This window comes from Diuraphis noxia, unplaced genomic scaffold (assembly GCF_037042655.1).
Source record: "Diuraphis noxia isolate RWA-SAM2 unplaced genomic scaffold, SU_Dnox_SAM2 contig0001, whole genome shotgun sequence".
Taxonomy (NCBI): domain Eukaryota; kingdom Metazoa; phylum Arthropoda; class Insecta; order Hemiptera; family Aphididae; genus Diuraphis; species Diuraphis noxia.
The window spans coordinates 46,942,371-46,963,639 of record NW_028301711.1 but is presented as its reverse complement, the minus strand read 5'-3'; the positions used below and the strand labels follow the sequence as shown (position 1 = coordinate 46,963,639).

The 21,269-nt window shown below is 28.3% G+C and overlaps 1 pseudogene across 1 annotated transcript in view; it reads left to right on the top strand.

Moving 5' to 3' along the window:
* Positions 1 to 2,676, top strand: part of LOC107170610 (NFX1-type zinc finger-containing protein 1-like) — a 62,931-nt pseudogene extending 60,255 nt beyond the window's left edge. The window contains exon 15 of the transcript XR_016190988.1: positions 2,290 to 2,676. The product of XR_016190988.1 is annotated as an NFX1-type zinc finger-containing protein 1-like (transcript). The remainder of the gene's footprint in view (positions 1 to 2,289) is intronic.
* The last annotated feature ends 18,593 nt before the right edge of the window (positions 2,677 to 21,269 follow it).

Here is a 21,269-nt window from a genome sequence, read left to right as displayed (position 1 = left end):
GCGTTGCCCCCTTAAAAATATTAGACAGACATTGTTTTATATATAACACCCCCCCCCCCCCCCCCTAAAGTTTGCTTTGCCACACCAGAAAATTTGGTCTGGCTACGGCCTGCATAAACCCCTCCACCACCACCTCCTTTCATTTATATAAATTAAAAACATATAATTAGTTATTATTTTATTAAGTTGATTTTAAATTATAATAACTTTAACAATGTAATTATTATTATTATAAAGTATATTTATTTACCTAATACATAATATAATAATACTTCTGTCAGCTAGTTTAAAACAATTTTTGTGAAGTGGGTAGACGCATATTTTTCAGCGCATACTTCCGGTCTCAAGTTTTTTCTTTAGTATGCTCTCTTTTAAAAATTTGAAAAGTGGGTATGCGCCGCATACCCTCCACTACATCCCTGAACCTGACTCCACCTATTCGGACCTCTCGTCGGATGTGGGCTCATCCACCAAACAATCCAATGGCTAAAATATTGAATGAATAAACCTATCTAAGCTTATTATTATTATTAAATATATTTTACAGTATTTATAATGACGTGATTTATAATATTATTATTGGACACGCTGGTGACTATTTTGGTGTTTGATAAGTAACACATGAGAAATATGTACATATAATTATAATAATTGATACGGATATAATTTCAAAAATAAAAGTTTCTAGTAAAAATCAATTAAATAAATTGTTTTAAAAAAAATTCTAGAGGGAGTTGGTAAAATGTATTTTAGCAAAAAAAATCTGAGATAAGAAGACGCGATAATGAACGATTTTCTCTCCTTTATAAGATTTAAAAGGGACGAAGAAATATAAAATCAATTTTTGAGAAAATTATTTTAGATATAGGTGTAATTCTAAAATAATAAATAAGTTTTTATTGGTATTTTTTATTCTTGATTGAATTTTAAAAATATTTAAAAATATTTGAAATTTTCAATGTTTTAGTTTTTTTTTTTTTATAAATTGTCTGTTTGGTAACAAATCTTCAACATTTAATATAATGTCACAATTGTAGTTAAAAAATATATCATAACCTAATCATAATTTGAATGCTTTTTGCTTAACTTGTTAGCTTAGTGCTTAGATATATATTTAACTCGAGTGGTTCAATCTCGCGCGAAACAGTTATTGTTATGTAGTGCGGTTGTAATTCGGAGATATCACATTATATAATATTAGGTACTTTCCTGTTTTACGAAACTACAGCTAATATCGCCATTTTGCTGATCCCCAGAGACGTAGTTCTACACTTTGAGTATGTGCTCCACTTTGAGGATCTACAAAATTTTTAGTGTGGTTCACTGTCAAATGTTTATAACCAGCTTTTTCAAGTTCGTTAGAGTTGTATCTCCGCCAACAATTAAAATAAATTGTTGTTCCCTTTTAGATTCTGAACGAAGTGATAAATGTATTGATTTAACAATGATGTATTTTTTTTTTTTTTTGTGTCTGTGTACAACATAACTAGTCGAAATAATGCTTCAATTTCAAACTTTGGGGGTGGTTTCCGATGTAAAAGTGAGTATCCTTGATGCACTAAACAGGTCAAAAGTAAACATTTTCCAACAGTTTTCAAAAAAATCAAGAAAAACAAAAAAAAAGTGACAGAAAAACGTGAATTTTTACGCAAAACTATTTTCGACCAAACCGATTTTTTTATATGGTTGTAATTCAAAAACTAATCACTGTAAATACTTGAAATTTTCACCAAATGTTTATGTTAATGTTATCTATCTACAGTTTAATTTTCAAAAATGTTTGAATTTTTTTGAGTTATTTATAGACCACTGAAATTTTCAATTTTTTGAGAATTTTTTTTTGAAGTGTCGGTAAAAAAATGTTGGATGACCAAAAAAACTTGAAAATTTAATAGAAGGTTCCTTATGAGTTGATCTTATTGTAGATAAAAAAAATTAAAAATCGTAAGTCACAATTTTTTTTAATAAGCGTTTATAGTTCAAAATTTTACGAAATCTGTCAAAAACGCGAAACAAATTTTCGATTGAATTTGCGATGAAAATTTGCAAGTAATTTTGAAGTTGAAAAATCATAAAAAATTTTGCGTTTATAACTAAGGATTAAAAATACAACACTAAGTTTTCCATAAGTTTTCCTTCGAGTAGCTATTGAAAAAACTCGAAGCATCATTATAGGAAAAATGTTTTGAGCGTTTGAGTTTTAAATTTTTATGAAATCACGTATAGCTATAACGATAACGATAACGATTTTAGAAAATTTTCTAACCTAACCTAACCTAACCTAACCAGTTGCAGAACTATCTGTATGTCGCAACAGTGTTAGTATTGGGGTCTTGGACGGAGTAATATATGCTATCGGTGGTATTGATGGATCGGTGAATCTTAAAAGTGTTGAGGCATACAGACCAAGTGATGGAGTATGGTCTTTCATTGCTGATATGCATTTATGTCGAAACAATTCTGGTGGTGACTATTAATAATTTGATAATAAAAAATATTGCAATTAAATAACTTTTTTATAGGAGTTGTGACATTAGATGGTTTATTATATGTTATTGGTGGAGAATCTGAAGAATCAGTTTTTGATACTATAGAAGTGTACAACCCAAAAACGAATACCTGGTCTTTGAGAAAATTGTCAAGAAACAACAATAATGTTGCTGACATCAAAGTTCATTGTGGAGTAGTCGTTAATAGACCACCATATTTAACTAATTAATATTTTATGCATTATGTTCTATTTTTCTCATTATATTACATATTTATTTATGTATAATTTATAGGTAACCATTTATTTATTTTATAATTTTTTGATTTTGTGAGTGTGCAATAAAAAGGTTTTTTTTAATTTAAATCAAGTATTATATTCAAATTAAATAAATACAATATAATATATTTAACAGGTATATTCATAATATTATATAATATTTATTTTTCACAGTAATGCTTGGCTTTAAGCTTCATATTATCAAGTAAGAAACATAGACCTTATACTTATAGATGTAAAATGCAGTAGTTTACTCGTGTTGACGATATGCTACATACTTATCAAGCACCAAAGCACATCGCACATGCGCACTTATGACACGCAATAAAAATCCATATCAATATATTGTACAAATATTGTACGACTGCTGTTATCATTATTCCTTCCATACCTGTTATTCGTTTTTTTCACTTTTTGTCCATTACGGCAGTGCAATGTCCACCTCAAATTATGTGTATGTATTTCAAACTTGTATATATACCACCTGTTTACATATATGTTTTCATTGAGGATTAAGGTCAGAACAAGGGCAGTAAAGCACTAAAGCTAGTGCGCCACGGTTAATATCATTAAATAATAATAATTGTGAATTATGGATATTTTTAAATCTATTATCAGAGGTGGATAATGGCATATTTAAATATTTTGTATTTTGTTTAAACTCCATAATATTTAAAGAATACTAACCTAGGCCCTTAATGATATTTAATAACTTTTTTGTGTTTTAGACTTGACTACTTCAATTAATTCTTAAATTAAAAATTTGTAACTATTACATTTTATTTCTTTTCTTCTATATCATTCCAGTGTTTGATACTTGGTAGGCACTAGTCTGTTGTAGGTAGTCTATAGAGGAATACTAATAGGATAATAGAGTTTTAATCTATGAGACAGTCACAGTTCTCAGTAGTTGTTTTTCGCGCGCCAATATTATCTCAATAGTGATTGTGTAGAAATTAAAAAAAATAATCTTGTTCCGAAGAATAGGCATTGCTGCATCCAAACTTCTCCTGACTGTACTAGCACACAGAGAAAGATATAGAATCTAGATGTTCCATCTATAAGTATAAGCATAAGGTCTATGGTAAGAAATTAAAAAAAAAAATTCTACATCATAGCAAACTGGCAACTGCATATATAAGTATCATGTCAATATATTCAATAATGTACCTACTCATTGTACTATCATTAAAAGAGATAGTAAAAATATAACTAGCTAGGCATAATTTATAAATCGTTGTTTTTTACCCTGAACAGTGAACATTAGTATTATGGTATATACCTACATTTCAAAAAATTAGATATAATAAAGTTATATCTATTTTGTTTTACGTGTAAGATAATCTGTCAGCCTATAATACTATGTATCTATAGGTATACTATTTTTTTTTTAATAATATATTTTATTACAAAATATCTGATATGTATTTACTTTATTTTTATATTTTTATATTGAAAATATATTTCAAGATAAAAACTTCAAAGACTCCTAAAAATAGAACGTGACTAAAGAAATTTGTTTTTTTTTTTAAATTTATTCTGAATAACTTTTTGGTGGTGTCCCGATAATATTGAGCGCTATAGCCTATAATATACGCCGGTATCTATACACAGTAATACAGTATACACACCGCTAGAATTCGTTCGCACTGGTTGCGAATACCTATAAAACCCGCCGGATAATCTGTATGTTTGATTAATATTATGTTCGACAAGGTTTTATTAAATACAATTTCCGATGATGATAAGGCAACAGTAGACGTATGTGTTTCTTACCACTGGGTAATTATTTTTTAATATTTTAATGTCATAATAATGTTCAATGTACACTGAACACTATTCTTTTTTACTTTTATTAAATGTGTTTTCAATTTATTGTATTAAAGATTTTAATTTTTTTTTTTTATAATAATGGAATTTATTAAAAGTGAAAATGGATATTTTAATATTTATATCGATTTGACAAAAATAGTAGTTGCCAGTTGGCGATGTATCATATGTATCGAATGTATTACGAAAATATGTCGTGGTCATATTAATTTGACGGATGATTTGACAGAAATTATTAATGGCAGTGAAAAAGAGCACAACAATACACCCGATATTTCAAAAGTTTAAGCGAGAAAAGCAGTGCAAATTTTAAAAAACGGCTAAACATACTGAACTTAGTACTCAAGCGATGTTTTAGTACCTACTCAATAAATTCCACGGATATTAATTTTTTCAACTACAGAAAATCTATAATGATTAATTGTACATTTATTTACAATGCATATACATTTTTTATTTGATATTTTGTCTTGCCTTAGATTGACCACACTATATGACTAAATATGAATTATAAATCTACATAAACGTTATTTACAATAAACATATAATATATATTATATATATAACATACTATGACTTATACTAAGGTTTATATTGGGCTATATTGTCTGCGCTCAATTTCTTGGAACCTGCATTACTATTTACTTTGTAATTTGTATTCAATTTTCAAGATTTTTGACAAAGTATTAATTTTATATAATTTACAATGGTGTAAGCAGTCACAAAAAATTTTACCTATAATTTATTTTATTTATTTTTACTAGCCCAAGAAAGCTGGCAATTTATTTTATGTTTTTTACTTTACAAAAATTATATAACTGTATACTTTAGGATTCAAACAACCTCCCTTACCCTAAAATGTATCACGACAATTATTGGTTATTTTCACAAATAAATACTTATTTTTTTAAATTAATATTTTGTAATTTTGTCGTTAATTTTGGTGAATATAAGTATAAACAACAGTGCTTTCATTATTTATAAATGAATACATTATTTTTCAAACAACTTAAAATTAGTAATACCAAAACTTAAATTTTAAATATTATAAAAAAAATACTTAAATAATTGAATTGATTTTAAATATTAATAAACAAAGATTATAAAAGCCATCAATGGCAACCTGGCGGTGACAGCTGACAGTGTCTGTAGTAGCGCAATGTCGTATCAACAAAATGAGTAAAATAAATAATACAATGACGTCGATTAAAATCATGATGGTTAAGGCTCTGTTAAACAGAACGCGTTAAAGCGGTAAATGGCTCGTCGGCGTGGTGCTTTCACGCGCGTAAATAACGCCGCGTTGTAACAAATTACAAAATCACGCGACGTGAAGACGACGCTTTCTGTTTGACAGAGCCTTAAAGGCGTGTATCGCTTTTGAAAATCGCTTATATGTCTGCAGTACCGCCACCTTTTAAGTTTCTATATTATACTAATTCCGATCATAGATAATAAAATAATGGATAGGCCATCAGGCCTTATCGCACGGGCATAAACTATGAGGTTATAAGAGGTTTTATCAGTATAAAAATATAAAAATAGCTATGAAATAAACGATAATACACCTATTTGCGGCCCGTTCCACATCCACACACAGACTTCTATATACTATACGCGACGTATCGTACGCGCGCGTTTTCAGTTACATATTTAGTTAAATGCATACGCGCCACTCCGACGATGATGCGTTTCCCTTGCCAGTGAGAGCACTATATAAAAAGCAGTCTCTCTCTCATCCACATTCCGGCGCACCACAATCCCCTATGTTGTTAATATAGGAACGGCCTATCCAGTGGCGCCGAACCCTATGTTAAGGTCGGGCCATGGCCTGACATATTTTGAAAATTTAAGATAGGGGCCGCTTCATATTGACCATTTTCCTCTCCACGGTATGCCATTTTTTCCGATATTAAGATGTTGGGCCTCTTGAAATATTTTTCGCCCTACTAGATTTTTAGGACTTCGGCGCCACTGGGCCTATCCATTCTTTTATTATCTATGATTCCGATGCAATTATTTTTATACTTTACTGTAGTAGTCCTTTACACAAAATAGGAAAGGGAATTGGAATCACTTACACAGTTACACGCAGTCTCGTCTGACGTATACTTATCATATTTATAGAAAAGCATTGTTGAACTTTACTGTGGTTTGTGTGCGGAGGTTCGCGGGATATTATACCGAACATAAACGATACTCGGCTTGTCATCAACCGACGGCTAGAACGCCCGAAACCACCGATGTTATTTTTAAATTTCTAGCAAATTAAAATAATAAATAATAATTAATGATATTATAACTATTTTATTTTGTAATATTATTAAAATTTGATAGAACCGGTTTACAACTGAAACTGTATGCAACGCTTATATGCACGCCACGTCACTGCGTATATGAATGTATGTTGTCATGATATATATATATATATATTTCGGTGCACACGAATTGCGTACCAAAACAGGATGACGAACCCTTTTGAACGAATTGCGCCCCGGATGCAATTCGTGTTACCTTTTCATCACTTAACATTTTTTGAGGTTTCCAGTGGTTTTAAAATTTATTTTTAATTTTGATATTTTTAAATTTTTAACAAAATAATAATAATTAAATATTTATTATTAACATAATATTATTATATGAAAACTTATTATTAGTCGTTTGTACTTTTAGGCAAGGCTGGGCAAGTTAATGATTTTTTTTAACTCAGTTAAGTTAAGTTAAATTAAAATCTAAATCAAGTTAATTGTTAAAAGTTAATTCAAAATGTTCCATCAATTGAATTAAGTTAAGAGTTAACCAAAATTTAATATTAACTTTTTAACTCAAGTTAAGTTAAAAAAAGTTTCTTGTTTGCTTATAGGTAAAATTAAAATAATCGGTACCTAAAATCTTTCATGTTATTAGACCAAAGAACTATTACTATTTTATGTGTGCAAAAGCTAACAGTACACATTTTGTTAGCATATATTTATAACCTTATAAAATGTGTACCTACCAGCAATTTGTATTCCTACAATAGTTCACAAAATTAAATTAAATTAACTTAACTTGTTTAAATGTAAAATTAACTCAAGTTAATTAAAAGTTAATTCAAAAGCTCCTAAAGTTATTAATTAAGTTAGTAAACATAAAAAAAAATAACTTATTAAGTTAAAAAGTTAAATTAACTTAACTTTTTAACTTAACTTTAACTTATTAACGCGTTAATGCCCAGCCTTGCTTTTAGGCCGGAGCTATACACGGCGTTTTCGCCGCGTTTCGAACGCAGCGTATTTCGCGGCGTTTTCTATAGAATTAAAAATAAACCAATGAATTTTTAGGACAAGCGGCGGTATACGCAGTGTAAAGCAATAGCTCAGACCAGATGGATATTTTCGAAAAAAATATTAGGGACTATACGGACTTCCCAATCGATAAGTAACTATGGACTTATGACTTATAATTTATATGTTTTATGTTTATGATAGTATTATATTTTTTACAGTTCAATTTTAACTTTTTTATAAATAGGTATGTGATTAATTATGACATATAATTTATATTATTATGACATTATTATATTTTTACAATTAAATTTCATTATTTTTATATGACCTGGCATATCTTTATTGTGACAATATCGTTTTAGGAACCACTTACAATAATTAACTGTAGATAAAAAACTAACACGAATTGCATCCGGGACCAGAGGCGTATTTAGGCACAGGCCCTATAGGCACGGGCCTAGAGCGGCAACATTGGAGGGCGGCAAATTTCAACAATTTTTTTTTACAAAATTAGAAAAATTATTTTTCATTTGATGAAATCAAACTCAACTAATTTTTGTTCGCTCAAAATTAATCATATATCTACATATATCTCAATGTATCTTTTTAATATAATATTATAATATAATAAATTGTATATTTAAATACGTTTTAGAAATAATTGTAGGAAGGATGAAGGGGGAGGAAGGCGGCGATTTGGAAAGTGCCTAAAGGCGGTAAACCCTTAAATACGCCACTGTCCGGGACGCAAATCGTTCAAAAAGGTTCGTCTACCTGTTTTGGTACGCAATTCGTGTGTACCCATATATTTATATACCTATTATATAATCTGTGTATTAGTATGATCCCTTAGTATGATCCCTGTGGTTGTTTTTTTGTTGATTTGGTCCCCAAAAACTGTATTAAGTGAACAGGGGCACATGCAACGGAAATCATCTCCGGGACTTCGCGGCCCGGCGCGCGGTGTGAGTTCCGTTTCATCAGCACACAACATCGAAAACTCATCTCCGCCAACTAAAACCCTGGTACCACTGGTACCAGGTACAAATAAAAAAGTCATTGTCGGCTGGTTTGTTGCCGTAAAGTGGGTCATAATTTTCAGTGTTATTTTGTTTGGAGCAATTGAAGCAGTGACATATTTACGGGGGGGTCCCCGGGTCTCGACCCCCCCCCCCCCCAAAAAAAAAAAAAAAATGTTTAAAAAATTATAATTAGCTTGCTACATAATGGTATTGAGAAAAATAATATTAATTTATATTATGTATTTTAATGTTTGTATTACAATATTTTTAACCTTTGGTTATTTTTTTTTATCGCATCGTCGCCATCCGACGACAACAACAACGACAATAACGACGTAATATACAATATTCCTATATAATTATATTAGTACGCTATATATTATAGACGATAGTAGACTCGTATGTATTTAATTATAATATTATAAACTTCTACTTAATATTTAGACCCCCCCCCCCCCCCCATAAAAATTGAAAATACGCCACTGAATTGAAGTATATTATTTTGTATTTATTTTATATGCCTATTAACATAGTACATTTTTGTGTATTTATACCAACAAGCGAGAATACACAAAATAAAAAACAATATTATATAAAAAAAATATTTGAATTTGTTCACTGCTCGTCTATGATGTTTTGTAAGAAATGCTTTTTTTATTTTACTTTTCAGCAACACTGTAGTACTGAGTGCATTTTGAAAAAAAAATAAAACGCACTTGGTATCATACCAATAATTAAGCGATACAACAAATCGAAAATTCATTTTTTAAATCCAGTGAAGATAAAGAGGAATTTCAGCATGTTTTCAAAATTAAAATCGGAAATATTGGCACTGGGTGAATATTATTTTTCTTTCACTATTTGGGTCTTTTGCAGTCTTTTTTGATCGTACAACATAATGACGTGTGAGAGTGTGACTAAGCACATACACGCTTCGGATTTCCAAGAATCTATTTAAATCTAATCTAATCTGTTTTAATACTAGGACTAAATAAACCTAACCTAATCAGTAATCAATAGCAACTGTTTTAATAATGTAATATATAAATTATAAAAACAAAAAAAATATTCAATTTTCAAGAGTCAGTCGAAACAAAATATACGTGTCAGCCGCCTCATAGGCTATAGCAACCTGTATTAGACTTATAAAAATCTGAAAACATTTCTCGAATCTCTAGGAATCTACTGTTATAATATATTTTTATTAGGTATAACTCGGCATAACAAGCATACTAACTCACTATTAGCTTTGTAATTTAAAAACTAATAAGTAAGATTGACGAGTAAAAAGATTATCACATGGATCGATTGGATCGTCGTACACAGTGGTTTGACGGAGACTCAATATTGATAAATAAATGAAAATAAATATAATATACGAAAGACGGATTGCATGCACAAATAGTGCAATAATTAATGATTCAAATGCTAAATGTGACGGGTTTAATAAACATTCGCTAAACATTTAATGAATCTATAATGAGCTAATGATTTCTTAAAGCTATTGCGGACACTGTACAATCTTTCCGTCAAAAACTGTACATTTAACTTCAATTCGGGCCGATCATTGAATTGAAGCGATAAGACTTCCGACAATATATATGAACTCGGCATGAAGTATTGAAGTCTACTATATATGGGTCGGGTGTCGGGTCACATTTTTTAATTTTGCCCCTTACATTACACAAATTTGATTTACATTTTTATATTTTTTAGTACTTATAGTGTTTGAAATATTAAAACAGAAAAAGTGGTCTGACCGATGTCAAGTAGACATCAAACAGTTCAAACTGAATTCAAATTAATTTTCAGAAATGTCATCGCATCAATATAACGATATCGGACTAATTGAAGTAAAATTAGTAGTATTAGACTGAAAAATGAACAGTAGCCGTTATAACCGACTTGTGAGTGCGCAAACGAGAGTCAGCCATAATAACGAATTGGACGGGTGTAATGACCGTAGGGTGTAAGATACTAACAACACTCACTTAGATGTTCATTTAACACAGAAACTCCAGAAATTGCCTACCGACAACTCCTTAATTACGGCCAATACCACATCGCCTTACACGATTTAGTAACTCATAATATTGAACTTCCCTAATTTTTTGTCAAATTAAATCTCAGTAAGCAATTGTATTAATTGTGTTAATCAATTATTTATGCAACTTGTCGTGCTGCCAATAATTGTACATTACATATTATTATGTTTCCTAGGAACGTGGTCATACTTATTCCATTTGAGAAAAACATATTTTAATTGATACGAACGATTTATTAATGTGAAATTGTATGAATTTATAATTTTATCTACAAGATGAATGTAACAAAAGACAAAAAGTCAAAGATTCATGATAACCAAACGCGATTTCAGATTCTCAGAAATCCCGAAAAAACTTCTAAGTTTGAAAACCACTCTGAAACTCCATTAGTAAGTAAACATTATACCAACGTTTCTCAACCAAGGAGTCGCGTAGGTCAAAAATAATAAAACGCTGAATTAAAATTGATATTGATAATGATAGGATATTTTTACTGTTAAAATTTTTACCTAATATAGATGGAGGGAGAGGGGGTCAGGAAGTGATTGTCCATATTTTATAATACCTATTTTGGGAGTCGCGACACTAAAAAGGTTGAGAAACAATGCATTATACTAATAATCATAGGAAGTATTATTAATTTAAGTTTAATTTGCTTTTATAAAATTTGTAATAAATTAAACAGGATCATTTTTTCACTTATTAGTCATTTCCAGTTACAATCAATTAATGATTTTTTTGTTAAAAAAAAAAAGAAGATATTTTATTAATTTGATATATTTATAAGACTGTATTATAATATATTTTAAGCAAAACAATGTGGGCAAATGAGAGATCCAATTCTATACAAAAGGTGGGTTATGGTAATGGATTTCTTAAATTTTACTTCAATGATAAAAAATCATGATGATAATATTGCTATAAAAATAATTCATACGTTAGTATTTTAGTAAAAAAAAGTAGGTTGAATTAAAATAAATAACATTGCGTGTATAAAATATGATAATATACTTAAAAAGTTCTTAGGTGTCTCGAACGATAATTTAAAAAACTAGCTACTGTAATTACGCATTATTTTTCGATTTAATATCTATAAAAAAAATCTAGATTTTAAGAGGATATGATACCCACATATTATAAGTATATTGTCACATTGTTATACAAAAAAGTTATTGAAGTTTGAAAATTTAAAAATATCAGATTTTTAAAAGTATTATAGCTTTTTTCTTATTAAATATATCGAACAAATAAAAAGGCTACGTCACAGAAAATATTATCTTCTACATTGTGTTAACTTTTGGCGTTTCTCCTAACCTCCTAAGAGTAAAGACTGAGTGGTCTATCCCGCTACCTTGTTTTACATTTTCAACCTTTTTCTATAAAAATTGAACATTTTATCCGATTTTAAATACAACATAATTTGCAAATTTCCGTGATTTTGATGAATTTTGTCAAACTGTAAATGTTTTAGATTCTGAACGAAGTGATGAATGTATTGATTTTACAATGATGTGTGTTTTTTTTCTGTGTACAGCATAACTAGTCGAAATAATGCTTCGATTTCAAACTTAGGGGGTGGTTTCCGATGTAGAAATGAAGATCCTTGGTGCATTATAGAGGTCAAAAGTAAACATTTTCCAACATTTTTCAAAAAAATCGAGAAAAACAAAAAAAAAATGATAGAAAAACGGGAATTTTTACGCAAAATCAGTTTTCGACCAAATCGATTTTTTTATATGGTTGTAATTCAAAAAATAATCACTAGAAATACTTGAAATTTTCACCAAACGTTTATGTTAGTGATATCTATAGACAGTTTAATTTTCAAAATGTTTTGACTTTTTTGATTTATTTATAGACCACTGAAATATTCGATTTTTTGAGAATTTTTTTTTGAAGTGCCGGTAAAAAATGTTGGACGACCTAAAAAACTTGAAAATAATTTAATACAAGGCTATTATTGTAGCTAAAAAAAAATTAAAAATCGTAAGTCACAATTTTTTTTATAAGCTTTTACAGTTCAAAATTTTACGAAATCTGTCGAAAACGCGAAAATTTGCAAGTAATTTTGAAGTTGAAAAATTATAAAATGTTTTGTGTTTATAACTAAGGATTAAAAATACAGCACTAAGTTTTCCTTCAAGTAGCTATAGAGAAAACTCGAAGCGTCATTATAGGAAAAATTTTAACTGCGTTTGAATTTTAAATTTTTACGAAATAGCGTAAAGTATAACGATTTATCCTCAAACGATTTTAAACATTTGTTATTATTCAAAAAGTATAAGTCGTAGATACTTAAAAATTTTACCAGTTATTTAGATTGGCATTTTCTTTACATGATTTAATTTTCAAAATATTTTGACTTTTTTTTTAGGTATTTATAGTCAACTGAAATTTTCAATTTTTCTGAAAAATTTTTTTTGAAATGTTGCTAAAATTTTTTTGGCCCTATCAAACTACTTGAAAATTTAATAGAAAGTTCCTCATAAATTATTCATATAGTGATTAAAAAATTACAAAAATACATAGGCATGATTTTTTTTTTATTAGCATTTGAAGTTCAAATTTTGACTAAATACATAAAAATTACGGCAATGTTCAAATTATCTTAGATCGAAATTCATAAAAGTTTTTCTTTTTATACCTAAGATTTGAAAATTTTATACAAGGCTCCTAAAATATTTTTGAAATAGCATTTGAAAAATAAAAGAAATGTATAGTCACACATTTGTTTTATAAGCATTTATCTTTATAGAGAAAATTTGAAGCGTCATTATAGGAAAAAAGTTTTGAGCGTTTGAGTATTAAATTTTTATGAAATCGTGTAATGATAACGATTTATCCTCAAACGAGTCAAACGAATTTAAATATTATTTGTTATACTTCAAAAATTATAAGTCGTAGATACTTGAAAATTTCACCAGATATTTAGATCGGGAATTGAAAAATTGAAAATTAATTGTTCAATAATTGTACCACAGATTATAACACATATATATTAGACGAGATGATTATATTGTGATTACGAAATGTTTTCATGGATATTAGAGAAGAATTTGTTTGAAAATTTAATACAAAGTTCCTCATAAGTTATTCTTATATTGATTAAAAAATCATAAGAATACATAGGCACAATTTTTTGTTTATAAGCGTTTATAGTTCAAAGTTTTACGAAATCTGTCGAAAATGCGAAAATTTGCAAGTAATTTTGAAGCTGAAAAATCATAAAAAATTTTGTGTTTATAACTAAGGATTAAGAATACAACACTAAGTTTTCCTTCAAGTAGCTATAGAGAAATCTCGAAGCGTCTTTATAGGAAGAATTTGAGGTGCGTTTGATTTTACGTACGATTTTAAATATTTCTTATTATTCAAAAAGTATAAGTCGTAGATACATGAAAATTTTATCAGTTATTTAGATTGGCATTTTCTTTACATGATTTAATTTTAAAAATATTTTGACTTTTTTTAAAAAATATTTATAGATGACTGAAATTTTCAATTTTTCTGAAATTTTTTTTTGAAGTGTCGATAAAATTTTTTTGGCCCAATCAAAATACATGAAAATTTAATACAAAGTTCCCCATAAGTTATTCTTATAGTGATTAAAAAATTATAAGAATACATAGGCACAGTTTTTTTTTTATTAGCATTCGAAGTTCAAATTTGACTAAATACGTAAAAATTACGAAAATTTGCAAATTATTTTAAGCTAGAAATTTATACAAAATTTTCTTTTTAAATTAAAGATTTGAAAATTTTTAATTATCTATAATATATCCTAGACTGACAAATCATCTGCGTTCAGAATCGTTTTTCGTATACAATGATATCTATCATTGCATTCAAATCTAACATACCCTAGTCAGAGGTCCACCCCACCACCTAATGTACAGCAGAGCGACATCCACTTACCCGCTTTTTTCCCAATAAACTTGTTATTTTCAAGTACAAATCCACTAAAAATTACACCATAAATTATGATTTACATCATAAAATTAATAATTAATATTCAAATAAATAGTTTAATTTCTATTCTGTAAACGTTTTATAAATTAAGAGTAAGCACTTTTTGAAAAGTCCCATCGGGAGTTTTTGAATGAAAAAAATTAGAAAGTGTTTGAACTTAATCTATTGGAAATTTTATAACGATATTATGTGGGCTTGCTCATAATGTGCAAGCGTATTCGATTAACGTCTTGTTTATTTATCGAATTCGGCGACCGACGTTCGAATATTTTCTTTGAATTATGTACCAATGCTTGTCAAATTCGTAAAACAAAAAATTCTACAGAGGATAAAAAATATTGCTGCGTGTCGCTCCTACTACTACTACTACTACTACTACTACTACTACTACTACTACTACTACTACTACTACTACTACTATACTAGGTACTCCTAATAATAATAGTAATAATAATAATAATAATAATAATAACAATAATAATAGGTAATAATGGGTCGTGTGTAGTAAGGTAGGTACTAGGTAGTAAAGAAGAAATCAATGACGACACGGCCAAGGCGGAGTGCTGCACTAGTATTACCCTGTCTACCTCCTTCCAGATAACCATCACAACGCCGGAGGGCTGTAGAAAGTATGGGAAGGATAGCAGCTGGGTTGTTGTGGTTGGAAAATACTATGCCGTGAGAGTCATCTTTTTCTGATGACATAAAGTTATCTTAACAAATGGCGGTGGCATTCTGCCGTTACACATGAAATTACTTTTGAATCGATGGGCAACTTAAAGTGATTATAGAGATTAGAGGGCCATTTTTTTCAAATCGAATTCGCTCGTATAGCCTAAACTAAAACAACCAAGCTAGACTAGCTGTTGTAATAATAAAATATCCAATATATAATCACATGAGATACATATTAGTTGGTAATACTTAAATTTACATCAACATTGATAACAATTTAAATAAATACGTCATATTGCTGTAATATTTATTAGGTACATATCTAGGTACCAATAGTTTTTATTTAATTTAAATTTAAACTGGGTGTGCCACATATACTTACAGATGATGAGTCATATTTCTATCCTTCACTCGGAAGCGTCTCACTAAATAAAATATATAATGTTTACCATCCACAAACTTATAAGGCATATCTAAGTACCGCCCTATTGATTGTTATATATTCAAAAAATAGTAAAACAAAATAATGTAAAATATGAAAACTGTTAGGGATTAAGTATTAAAACACTGAGTTGATATTTTTAAGGATTTTGAATGGTTAATTTTGATAAATTTACAATACGGAATTATATATCACATTTAAACCGAACACCATGCTGTGAAGGTGGCTGAAAACGATGCACCCTTTTATAGAGAGAATTCAAAATGTATTTAATATAATATTATTCTCTTGTGGTTATGTATTTGTATTTATGTAGTTTTGTGTAATATTTGTGTAATGTTTGTGTATAAACACAAGTGTATCATAAACGATCATACTTTATGTGATTGTCTCCGCAAATTGTTGTGAAAAAAATTGTTCCGTACCTAATTGTTTCATTTTCTTAACCTTATACAAGTGGTGTTTGATATCACTTTTATTCGCACAAGGGTAAAATCCCAGCATAATAATTTTGCTCAAATCGTATTTAATACATTTATATTTGATTTATTATAATATATTATTGTAATATACTGATAGATAATATAAACACGTTAGAAACTATTTAAAAATACAAATTATAAAAAAACAAAACACTGGAGCAAATGCTCAACAACGTTTGAGAAATAGAATTTCGACATGGTTATAATATTGAACTATAAAAATAGTCTATCTAAATATATTTATAAAATCGACCTTTAAACTATACATTTTTTAAAGGAATTTAAATCTGATTGTTTTGAATACCAAGAGGCAAGCTTGGGAATAAAGTCAAATTAGAATCAAAAAATTAAAGTTAAGTTAATTTTAACTTTTGAACTTGACTGATTTTTACTGATATAAACATTGTAAATAACAATTTGATTTTAATTAAAATCAAATTACAATAATTCATATGTAATTAAATAATAAATATAGGTGATAACATTTTTATTGATGATGCATATATCGTATACATATTTAATAAAATAGGAAATTAAAAATGTAATAAAATGTAATTCATGTTCTATGAACCAAAATTGTTTAACAAAAGTAATTAAACTTAAGTTAATAATTTAACTCCAAACTTTTTCAATGTTTTCTATCAACTTATCTTAACTTAATTAAAAAGTATCATTAACTTGCCAAGACTTCTGTAGAGGTACACCTAATTTTTCATGCTCTAAAACAGAATCATTAAATAAAATGTATATTGCTGCTCTCTACCACTTCGGAGATGAAAATTACTTAGAAGTAGTCACTACTAAATCCATTGTCAATTATAAATAATATAATAATAGAACAATACTCCAAGAAACGTAATATCCGCTTTCGTCGGATACGTGTTGAGGCATAGACTTTATTTTATATTATTACGAGTTCGAATATATTTTTTAATATGTATAATAATATGAAACATAATGAAAACTATAGACGAGACTGTCGTTATACTTTTTGAAAATTTAATATCGTCTGCGCTCAGTTTACTTGAACTAGCAGTGAAATTTTCGCATTTTTCGTTTTACACACGATACGCGTATACAGTTCAATGTATATGAATAATATAATATTACGGTGCGAGCATTATTATTTGAGCAGCCGGCCACGGCGATGATGACGACGTCATCCGTCAAAATATACTGATATAAAATTAACGATATTTTAAAAATATATAATACTATGTATATGTATAATATTGCTTGGTGTGCTAAATTTATTTATTTCATAAACTATAAAAACAATATTACCTATCTTGAACATTATTTCTAGAGTTTTTATTGCATTTGTGTTTAGTTTAATAACTGAAATTTCTATTAATGTATCTTTTAAGTAGAAAATCACTCCATCAATTTGGTTTTTATTTAATTTGGCTATGAACATCAAGTATCTATTTATTTGAAAATTATTGGTTGAAATATGTGCTAATTCTAATCAATCTTTTGGCGAAATAATTACTTCAAATTTCATGTTAATACAGTCCAACATAAGACAAAGATCATATAAATGCTTTTTGATACTGTATAATATGTTTAACATAGATATGTTTAGATCTCATTTTTAATTGTAAGTACAAACATTATTTAGTATATCTATAAGATTATAAAATTCAATAGAGTATTAGGTCCTACAAAATACAATATAACTAGGGGTCTGATATGTTTGCCCGACACTCAAATACCCGACACCTCAATTGCCCGACACCATTTTCCCGATACTACTTTTACCCGACAATGTATTTGCCCGACAACACATTTGCCCGACAATACATTTGCTTGACATTACATTTTGCATTTTTTTACTGTAAGTACGTAATATTATTATAGGTGGTACCTTTTTTTTATTTTCATTATTTTATTATTATAGCTTTTTAAACAGACAATAATATTGTTCTGCGTTAAAGTATTAAAGTAGGTAAGTAAAACTACATAAAGTAATAATGTGGTCGATATACTAAACTGCTATTTACGATAAGATTTTTTTCCCAATTAACCGATAGGTGATAGACAGACAGCGAGTAGACTTGTATGAACTACTATTTGCGACACGAACTATGATCATAGTTCGTGATTTGCGATAAGATATTATTCTTTCCCAAATAGATAGGCGATAGATAGACAGTAGGTTTTAGACTGTAGGATTAGTTATATAATTTTGAATAATTTTTGACACACATTTATGTATAATATAACTTGATATTGTCGACTGTCGGACAAATGTATTATTATTAATTATTATTAGTTATATGTATAATTTTGAATAATTTTTGACACACATTTATGTATAATATAACTTGATATTGCCGCCTGTCGGACAAATGTATGCATTTTTGAATATATACCTAATAATATATAATATAATAATAATAATATATTTTTGAATATATTGTCGGGCAAATGTTTTGTTCGGGAAATGCTTTGTCGGGCAAATGGAGTCGGGAAATTGAGGTGTCTGGCAATTGAATGTCGGGAAAGTGTACTGATCCCTATAACTAGTTATTCCGATTATCTTTTTAATACTTCTATTAATAATATTTATGTATTTACATAATAAAATGTTTGTCTGAATTATTGACGTTCTAATATATTACAATATTCTTGGATCGAGTGGTGATTCAAATGACTTTAGAGTCAATAAGTTATCAAAAAATTTTTATAAAATTATTTGGTTTACAAAATTAAATTGTGAAATATTGTTATCTTCATTTCAATACTCCCAGAATAATTTAATAACATTTAAACCAATAGTCCCCAAAATAATATTACAAAGTGCATGTCACCACAATACCATACACAATGACATATTAATATATCAATATACTTAATATAAATAAACTGCATTGCAAAACAAAATCATTAAACATTAATTTTTTGTTTAGGTTTTGGTGTGGATCAATTAAGAGATGACAGTATTGAAACATACTGGCAGTCTTGCAGAAAACTTCCATATTTCGCTAATATTCAGATTAGATGTTAAACTATTGTAAGAGATATATACATATATTTTAACCATAGACTTCAAAAAAAAAAATTCAAAACTTTAAGTAATAAGTCTTGTTCAGGTCATTCTAGAAAATTAGACTCAATCTAATTGCATGCACTTTTAAGAATAGTAATTATAAGTCCATAATACATTTTAATTGAAGTAAATGTAGTGTCTAAATAGTTAAAAATGTATTGAAGAGATTTGGATATAATAGGTGTATTCCTAGACATAAACCATTTATAAATGCAGTTAACAAAAGGAAATATCTAGATTCCTTAAAAGGTTATGTTGATAAGCTTTCAAGTTTCTTGAATACTGTAATTTTTTCAGATAAATAAAAATTTTATGTTTTTTCATTTGATGATAGAGGAAAAGTATGGAAAAACCAAATTAACAATTAAAAACACTGAACTTATGCAAAACTGAAAATACAGGGTCCGTCAGAACAAACGCATGTTTTTCAAAATGATGTTATGCTCAAAGTAATTTCAGTAAAAAATGTTTTATTATATCAAAAAATGTATACGCATATGCAGTTTCTTCATATGTAACAAAATTTAGGTTTTGAAAATAATGTCATACATATGGCTCATTTCGCGTTTTGGGGACATTCCCGTGGCTTCCTTAATCCCTTGACTTGAAAATATGCAATTTTTTTTGGTGGGGTCACATAAAATCAAAAGTCTACCAATACAAACCACGAACCCTTGATAAATTGAGAGACGAGATCACCCAAGTGGTGAGAAAAATTTCGAGACAGATGCTGATTGACACGATATGATCGTTTTGCGAGTGCCAACACCCCTACTTAGTGGTTCAAGGGCGCCATATGCCTGATATTATTTTCAAAACCTAAATTTTGTTACATATTATGAAGAAACTGCATATGCGTATGAATTTTTGATATAATAAAACATTTTTTACTGAAATTACTTTGAGCATAGCATCATTTTGAAAAACAAGCGTTTGTTCTGACGGACCCTGTACAACGGTCGCAATGTGTTATTATGGGGGTATATGAGTGCATCAGGAATAGAAAATTTAATGTTTATATATGCTATAAAATACAGCATAATAGATTAATATATTTATTTAAATATTTAAAGAAATAATTTTAAAAGGTAGGTAATGTGGACAAATTGAGTTTGGGGATTTCAGTTATTTTTCAACAAAACACAAGGCAAGACCTGTTAAGGAGTTGTTGATACATATTATATAATATTCTTAAATAACTCCATACATCCCTACTGTTGCCTAATATAAACCTTATTGAACATCTTTGGGATGAAATAGGAAGCAGTTTAAAAATGCAATTTTAAGAGAATTTAATGCAATTAACCCAGAAATCACTATAAAATTAGTAAGTAGTATGAAGCATTGTTTGATTTTGATTGATGCTATTAAAGGAAAAGATTAATTATAGCTACACTCTATTAACTAAAGAAAGAAAACTGGCCCAATTAATAAATTATATTGTAAATGTATGAACACTTTTTGGTGTATTCTTTGTTTAAATTTTTTTTATAAGTGATTTATTTATATCATATTTTATAAATAAAAATATTTTATTTTATTGAAATATAAAAAATATATGCTGAATTAATTTGTGGTTCAATTGCCAATCATTAATGTTTTGGATCTTTAAAGTATTTACAAAAACATTTATTTGAAAAAAGGTGTATGGAAACTTTTTTGACCGAATGTATATTAATATGAAAGATAAAACAATATTGTGCTTGTATTCTGTTA